Source organism: Gracilinanus agilis, unplaced genomic scaffold (assembly GCF_016433145.1).
Source record: "Gracilinanus agilis isolate LMUSP501 unplaced genomic scaffold, AgileGrace unplaced_scaffold48925, whole genome shotgun sequence".
NCBI classification, from domain to species: domain Eukaryota; kingdom Metazoa; phylum Chordata; class Mammalia; order Didelphimorphia; family Didelphidae; genus Gracilinanus; species Gracilinanus agilis.
In genome coordinates this window covers 1-6,951 of record NW_025383494.1, presented here as the reverse complement: position 1 = coordinate 6,951, position 6,951 = coordinate 1, and the positions used below count along the sequence as shown (strand labels likewise).

At 59.8% G+C, this 6,951-nt stretch overlaps 1 long non-coding RNA gene across 1 annotated transcript; it reads left to right on the top strand.

The window, feature by feature from the left end:
• The first annotated feature begins 7 nt into the window (after nucleotides 1-7).
• LOC123255573 lies at nucleotides 8-3,007 on the top strand. Its single transcript, XR_006506775.1, has 3 exons — nucleotides 8-67; nucleotides 467-600; nucleotides 1,727-3,007. It is a non-coding gene; the product is annotated as an uncharacterized LOC123255573 (long non-coding RNA).
• Nucleotides 3,008-6,951: the final 3,944 nt, after the last annotated feature.

Genomic DNA, 6,951 nt, shown 5'->3' with positions numbered 1-6,951 from the left:
GCCCCGTCTCGTGCAGGCCCTGAAGCAGAGAGAAGCCATCCTGAAGCTGATCCTGAAGAATGAAAACGTGAGTAGAAACGGGGGGCTCCGGGGGGCTCCGGGCTGCCACGTGCCGGCCGTGTCAAGGGAGGCTGGGCCTGTCCTGCCTGCCTCCGGCCCGGCCTCCTGCTCGCGGCACCCGAGGAAGCGAGGGCAGACCAGGGCGGCCTGCAAGAAGCGGCGGCTCTTTGTAGCGCTTCCGGCCGCTGCTTCTGCGGTGGGTCCCTGGCCGAGGGCCGCCCCGGACCCCGGAGCTTTGCGCAGCCTCCTCGGCGCCCTGGTTCGAGGCGGAACAGGAAGGGCTAGTCCGGGGGGTTCACAGAGCTGCGAAGGGTCTGAGGCCCGATTTGAACCCAGGCCCCCCCCCCCCCCGGCCGCCCCTCCGCCCCTCCCGGCGGCTGCAGCCTCGTCTGCCTTCTGCGTGCAGGTGGACAGGCACGTGGACCTGCTGGAAGTGGCCAAAGAGACGGACGGCTTCTCGGGCAGCGACCTGAAGGAGATGTGCCGCGATGCCGCCCTCCTGTGCGTCCGGGAGTACGTGAATTCTGCCTCCGAAGAGAGGTGGGTGCCGGCGGGAGCCCGAGCCTGGGGGTGCCGGGAGTGAGGAGGGGCCCCCTCGGACGCCCCTCTCAGCAGCAGGGCCGGGTGCGGAGCTTTAAAAGGTTCAGACGGGGGGTCGGACTTCTGAACCTCCTCCTACCGCTGCCGCTTCGGTCATTGGCTTCAAGGCGGTTTGGGGGGTTAACAGGACGGGGCCCCTCGCAGGAGAGAATGAGAGGGTGGAAGCCCGACGAAGGGGTGAGCGGAGGTACAGGGCAGCAGATCCCGGGGTCCCCAGAGAACACAGAAGTGGGGGTGCAGGGCCCTGAAGAAGCCTAGCGCCCCAACAGCAATAGGCTGGGTCCGTTCTGGCTCGGAGGCGCAGGGTTGGAAGTTGGGTGACCGGGGCCGGACCCAGAGAGCCCAGAGAGCCGCCCAGCCATTAGGACGGCCCTGAAGGAGAGCCGGGGGGGGGGGCGCCCAGCGCCTCCTCTTTCCCACCCTGTTTCCAAGGGCAGCTAGAATTCCTGGAGGCCAGAACCGGTCCGGGGCCAGCGGGATTTCCAGCTGAATTCTGGCCCTCCTGTGCTGGCAGCAAGGCCTGAGAGTTGGGGGGGTCCCCTGATGTGTCCCCCCGTTCATCCCAGCAGCAGACTCGGTCCCTGGGAGCCCCGAAAGCTGGCTTTGGGCAGAGCTTATTGTAGCAGCCCGCTCATAGGCACGGGTGCTCCGGGGGCCCTCGCTCAGCCCTGGGGGGCTCTGCACCCCCCTGTGGTCACCCCCCACACACAGAGCACCCCGAGGCATCCGGGGCTCATTGCCGGTGATCCCCTGGGGTGCGGCTCCGGTGGTTCTCTAACAGATGGAGGCGTTTTTCTCAATATTAAATAACAGAACAGAGCCGCGGGGAAGCGGAAGCTCTTTATTCAGAATTTTCCTTGGTTAAACGACAAAAGGAAAAAGAAAGTGCAGTCTGGGCTCTCGCAGTGCGGCTGGCCAGCAGCTGGTCGCATTTTCTTCCCATCGGGGTGGGTCAGCGCCTGCCCTGGGCTGGGGGAGCCCCGGGAAGGTCTGGGCCCCCCCGAAACGTCTCCCGCGCCCCCCTAGATCCCCGCCTCAGTGTGTCGGCCTTGTGTTTGCCTTTTAGCCGTGATGAAGATGAGATTCGGCCAGTGCAACAGCAAGACCTGCACCGGGCGATCGAGAAGATGAAGAAATCCAAGGATGCCGCTTTTCAGAATGTTTTAACCCATGTTTGCTTAGACTAAGAGTAAAGGCCGTTTGTTTGTATGGTTTCCGGGCTCTGGCGTGGTGGCGTCCTCTGCCGGCTCCGAGGGGAGGCGGGTCATGGGGACAAGGGCCGGCCGGGCTTTGGCCTGTACATAGGTGTGAATGCGTGCGTGCGTGTCCACTCACCCATTTTCTATTGACTTTCTTTTGGAGATATCGGAATACAGAAGCTTTTTTTAAATCCACCAGTTTCGGGCCACGTCTTCCGGCGCGCCCCACACCGGGCTGGGGGGAGGGTACCCCGGGGGGAGGGGCGGTCCACGGCCCCCACGCAGGCTTGTCCCACGAGCTCCCACTTGGTCATTCCGGGCAGCCGATGGGTTCGAGCGAGGTTGGTGGCTTGTGCCGGCGGGCAAAGGCGGCTTCCTGAACACACGCCTCAGACAGGCAGCCCTAAAACGACGGATGTTCCATGTCAGGCTGGACGAGTTTCTTCTGTAACTTTAACTTTTTTATTTCTTAGAGCATCGCTATACATCGTGCCCCGGGGCCGGCGCCGGCACTAGGAAGACTTCCCAGCCTCCCCCGAGTCTGCTCGGCGCCTGGGGGGCTGTTTTGTGCCGGGAATTCTGTTATCCATAATTCTGGGAAAGCCAGTTTGGGTTCGCTCAGGGCCAGGCCTGGGGCCTCAGACCCTCACTATGGCCCTGTCCGGCCCTCAAGTGCCTTCCCAACCTGTGGCCAGGCTCCCCCCGGGACGGTACATGTTTCTGCCAATGGATGACCCTCGTATGTGGTCCTGGTGTTCTTCTGTTAACTGGAATATTTGATTTTTTAGATCCCTTCTCCTCAGTCCTAGGCACATGGAGTTAATCCACTTGCCCAGGGTCCCCCAGCTAGTACCCATCTGAGGTCAAATTTGAACCCAGAACCTCGACCCCAGGCTGCCCCTTCAGTAGTTGAGTGACTAGAATGCCTCGTGCTGGATAACAGAGTTTACCGTGTCTCACCTGGGTTTCAGAGTCGGAGGTAAAGAGGCTGGTGGGGAGAAGCCGACGGAGAACAACGCAGGGGCCAGCCTAACCCTCCTCCCCTCCAATGGCACCCAAGGACCCCGTCTCCGGCGACAGGCCTGTGCTCACTTCTCACTTTGTAAATGTCTAATAAAGGGGTCCCTGATCACCGACACGCTCCACCACTGCCTGGTCTCCCGTATCGTTCTTCAGAAGCCATGGGGGGAGGCCGCCTGGGCAGAAGGGGGGGGTTGGGGTTTGGGCCCCAGGCGGGTGTCTGCACACCCCGCTGATCTGGAGGCTTGTGGACTGTGGCCCAAGTGGTCAGTGCTCTGGGGGGGGGGGCATTCCAGGAGCCTCGGAAATAAGAGATCCAGCTCAGGACCCCCCACTTTTGTAGTGGCCTCACGAGGTCAGGGACAGCCTTGTTGGTCAGCTGGAGCCTGAGGGCTTGGCCAGAGACCCCCAAACTAAGCCCAACTCCCCAGAGACCCCCCACAACTTGACTCCCAGCCTCCTATGGTCCCCCAAAAGCCAAGAACTGGTGGGATGGTGGGGGGGCTGCACTGAGGGGTTCTGGAGTCATAAGTCTAGGCACCTCCTTGAGCCAGCCCTGAAGGAAGAGGCTGAGCTCTAGTTGGGCCTTAGGAAGGTCATGGCAGGACTTCCCTGAGCACCGCTCGGAGGTTGACCGCTCAGGCCCCCCCTCCCAGGCAGGGCCCAGCACAGGACCATCAGTCACCCTTTTGTTGTCCAGCTGCTCTCAAGAAACACCAAATAGATGGACAGAGGAAAGGGAGAGAGGGCCATCTTAGAAGTTGGGAGCCCTGGGTTCGAGAGCTGCCTTTGGCACACTAGAACCATGGGATTATAGGCCAGTTAACTCCTCAGTTGCCTCCAGGCAGCTTCTGCTCCAGAGGAGTCTCCTGGGATGGAATTGGGGCGTACACCTGCTCAGGTTTTAGTCCGCTGGTCCTCTTTGCTTGGTCTCCAGCAGAGCCTTCTGCCACTCTGCCTCAGAACTGTGAGAAAGGAATTCCCCTCCCTTTGTTTTAATGTAATAAATCAGGGCCTGGAGGCCCTTTTCCATTGGCATGTGCAGGGATGCACCCGCCCACAGGGAAAGGAAGTTGAAACCAGCAAGACAGGAAATTGATCCCACAAGCACCGCCCTGCCCCAGGCGTTACCAGGCAAATTAAGGAACTATGATTGGTTCCTGAGATGTGACTTGGGAGGACTAATGAGTGGAGAAAACAAAGGGGAGACTGAAAGTCTGGAGGACATTCAGATTCTGGCCCTGGCCTTGGCAACTCTTGCTGAAGAGACTCAGGACTTGTGGCTGGAGATTGGAACCCTGTTGGGGTGAGCTGAACTCCATCAGAACCACACGTGGGGTGGTAGGCCAGGCAACTCCGCCTCTTTCCTACATTTTCCTTGTTACTTTCTCTACTTTGATGTAATAAAGCTACTAACAGCCTCATAATTTAATTTTAGATATTCCAGAAGCAAACAGCTAAGGATTCTCAGCTCTGACTCCCTTGCTGGACAACAGAGGCAGATTGTTCCCAGCCACCAGAGTGTCGTCCACCCTGGAGGTTGGAGACCATTCCTCCACCCTAAAGGGAAGGGACTGGACTCACCCAGTCAGAGCCACCCACGGTGTCCCAGCCCCGGGGAGGGAGCCCTCCAGGCCACTGGACATTGGGGCAGTCTGGCAGCTATCCTGCCAGGGACTTGATGTGAGTCATTTTAAACTTTTAACTGTTAATGAACTCTGGGTCCCTCATCTCACTTCTTGGGAAGGTGAGAAAGTAGGCCTGAGGGTGTGTGTGTGGCCCTGCCTTTCCCTGGCACTGGGGGTGCTGGGTTGGCCTGGGAGTGGAGAAGGGACTCCGACCTGGAGCACGGGGCTCTCTGAGAGCTGAGGGGGGGAGCTTGGTGCACACGGCAGGCAGAAGCTTCCTCAGGGGGAGCCCTGTTTGTCCCAGAAGTTACCCTCCCTGGCAGCTCTCGGGGTATACTTCCCTCCCCTGTGGGCACTGCTCAGGTGGGTCTCTGCCACGGCCTGGCAGGGGGAAGGATTTCACCCCGACTCAGGACAAGGGAGTCATCAGGAGGGAGGAGTGTCCCATCCAGCTCCCTAAAATCTTGTGAATGCTGTGGAGGGGAGCAGAAACCTTGTTAATTAAGCGCCTACTATGTGCTGTCCTCGGCGTGCCATAAGGGGTTTTCCTCTTTCTGAGCACAACATTCTAGATTCCTGTGTCCATGCTATTGGGGCTGGCTGCTGTGAGGCCTTGGGCACAGGCCAGGCCACTTATCTGCCAGAGGCCCCAGGCCTGAGCCGCCACATTCCCAACTGGTGCTCTTGGAGCTTTCACTTAAAGTACCTGATGTGGGAAGGGAAGGGATAAAGGAAGAGAGGAACGTCCCTGAGAGGTGGGTGCTATTATCCCCATTCTACAGATGAGGAGACTAAGGCGGGCAGAGGGGAAGGGATTTGCCTTGGCTCACCCAGGTAGTGCTTGTCTGAGGCTGGATTTGAACTCAGATCTTGATTCCAGAGCTAGCAGGTTATCCATTGCCCTACCCATTTCCTCATGGGAAAATCCATTTCCGACAGCTCCAATTCAGAAGTTTTCCTCACTCAAGCTTCTGAAACGCCCCCCCCCCCCCTTGATTGTGCCTGGCGCTGCACTCCCCACCTGGCCTGCCCATTTCCTCAGTTCTTGCCGAGATCCGGGCACTCTCCATGAAGCCGCCATGCTGGTTCTCATCCCGCTGCCTGGCTTCCATCGCTGCGGCCTCCAGGGTGGTGCTGCATTTTGGGGTTAAGGCAGCACCCGTGAGATGGTTTCTCTTGTCCCATGTTTTGTTTGGGGCATTTGGAGAGTCCGGAACACTAAAGCATGTCCTCAAGGGCACTTCCGTCTACAGCCGAGGGACCCAGGCGTCCTCCCTCCGGTCCTGTCGGGTCAGCAGGTGTTTACTGAGCTCCCGCTGAAGGCTGTGATGGGCGGTCAACAGTGATCTGCCTGCTGGCCCCGAGGACAGCCAACGGAGCGAAGTGCTGAGAGGTTTCCTAGGACCGAGTTGGATATTCTGGGGGTCCGGGGTGGGGCCTTCAGACGGAAGTGCTTCACCTCCACTTTTCCCAATTGCTGGGCCCTCACTTCCCCCCCCTTCCCTCCGTCCCCAAGGAGAGAAACTGAAGTCCTCGTCACAAAACACGGTCCCTGAGAACCAGCTCCCAGACCGACCCAGCCAAGGAGCGCCAAGCCTTGCTCCCTGCCAGGCAAGCCTCGCCAGCCATGGGCCGGCCAATGGCTCCAGGAGGCTTCGTGTTTGTTGTGGCAGAGAAGGGCTCTGAAGGCCGAGTGGGAGGCCGGCCCAGGGCGAGCTCTTGCTGTTACCCAGAGCATTAACCGGTGGTAGAGAAGTGCCCGAAGGGCCCCTGCTGTAAGCAGCTGATACATCTTCCATTCTTTCTCCGATCCCCAGCCTCCTGCCAGCCAGAGCTGGGCACCCGAGGAGGGCGGCAGAGGGCAGGGCTCAGGCCCGGGTCTTCCCAGGCTCCATGCTTCAGTCCTGGCGCTCGATCCCTCCCGAGAGCGTCTGCTCCTCTGCCCAAAGGCCTGGAAGGGGAGAACCAAGAATGCCTCCTCTGCAGAGGGCTCTTCGTGCCTGCCACCAGCTGCTCTGCTTGGTTCTGCCCTCCCCTTTGGGGCATTCCCTTCCCCACTAGACGAGCTCCTTGGGGGCAGGGGCTGTCCTGTGTCCCCAGGACTAGCATTGCCCGCATGTGCTGTTCAGTCAGATTCTGCAGTGCTTTGTCCTCCCATCTCTGCTCACCTGGCAGAGGAGGAGCCTCAGGCAGACAGGGTGAAATGACTTGCACAGGGTCACACACCTCCTGAGTTCTGAGGTCTGATTTGAACTCAGGAACACGAGTCTTCCTGACCCCAGTTGGCACCATCCCCTGGGCCACCCCCACTGCCCTGCCTGACACATAGGAAGAGTTTCCCAAGCTCGTGCTGTGGAGAGCTCTGGAATGGGGGCTTCTGAACCTCCCCCCCCCAGGATCCATCTGGGCATCCCGCTGACATGGAGCGCTTGGGAGTCCGAACT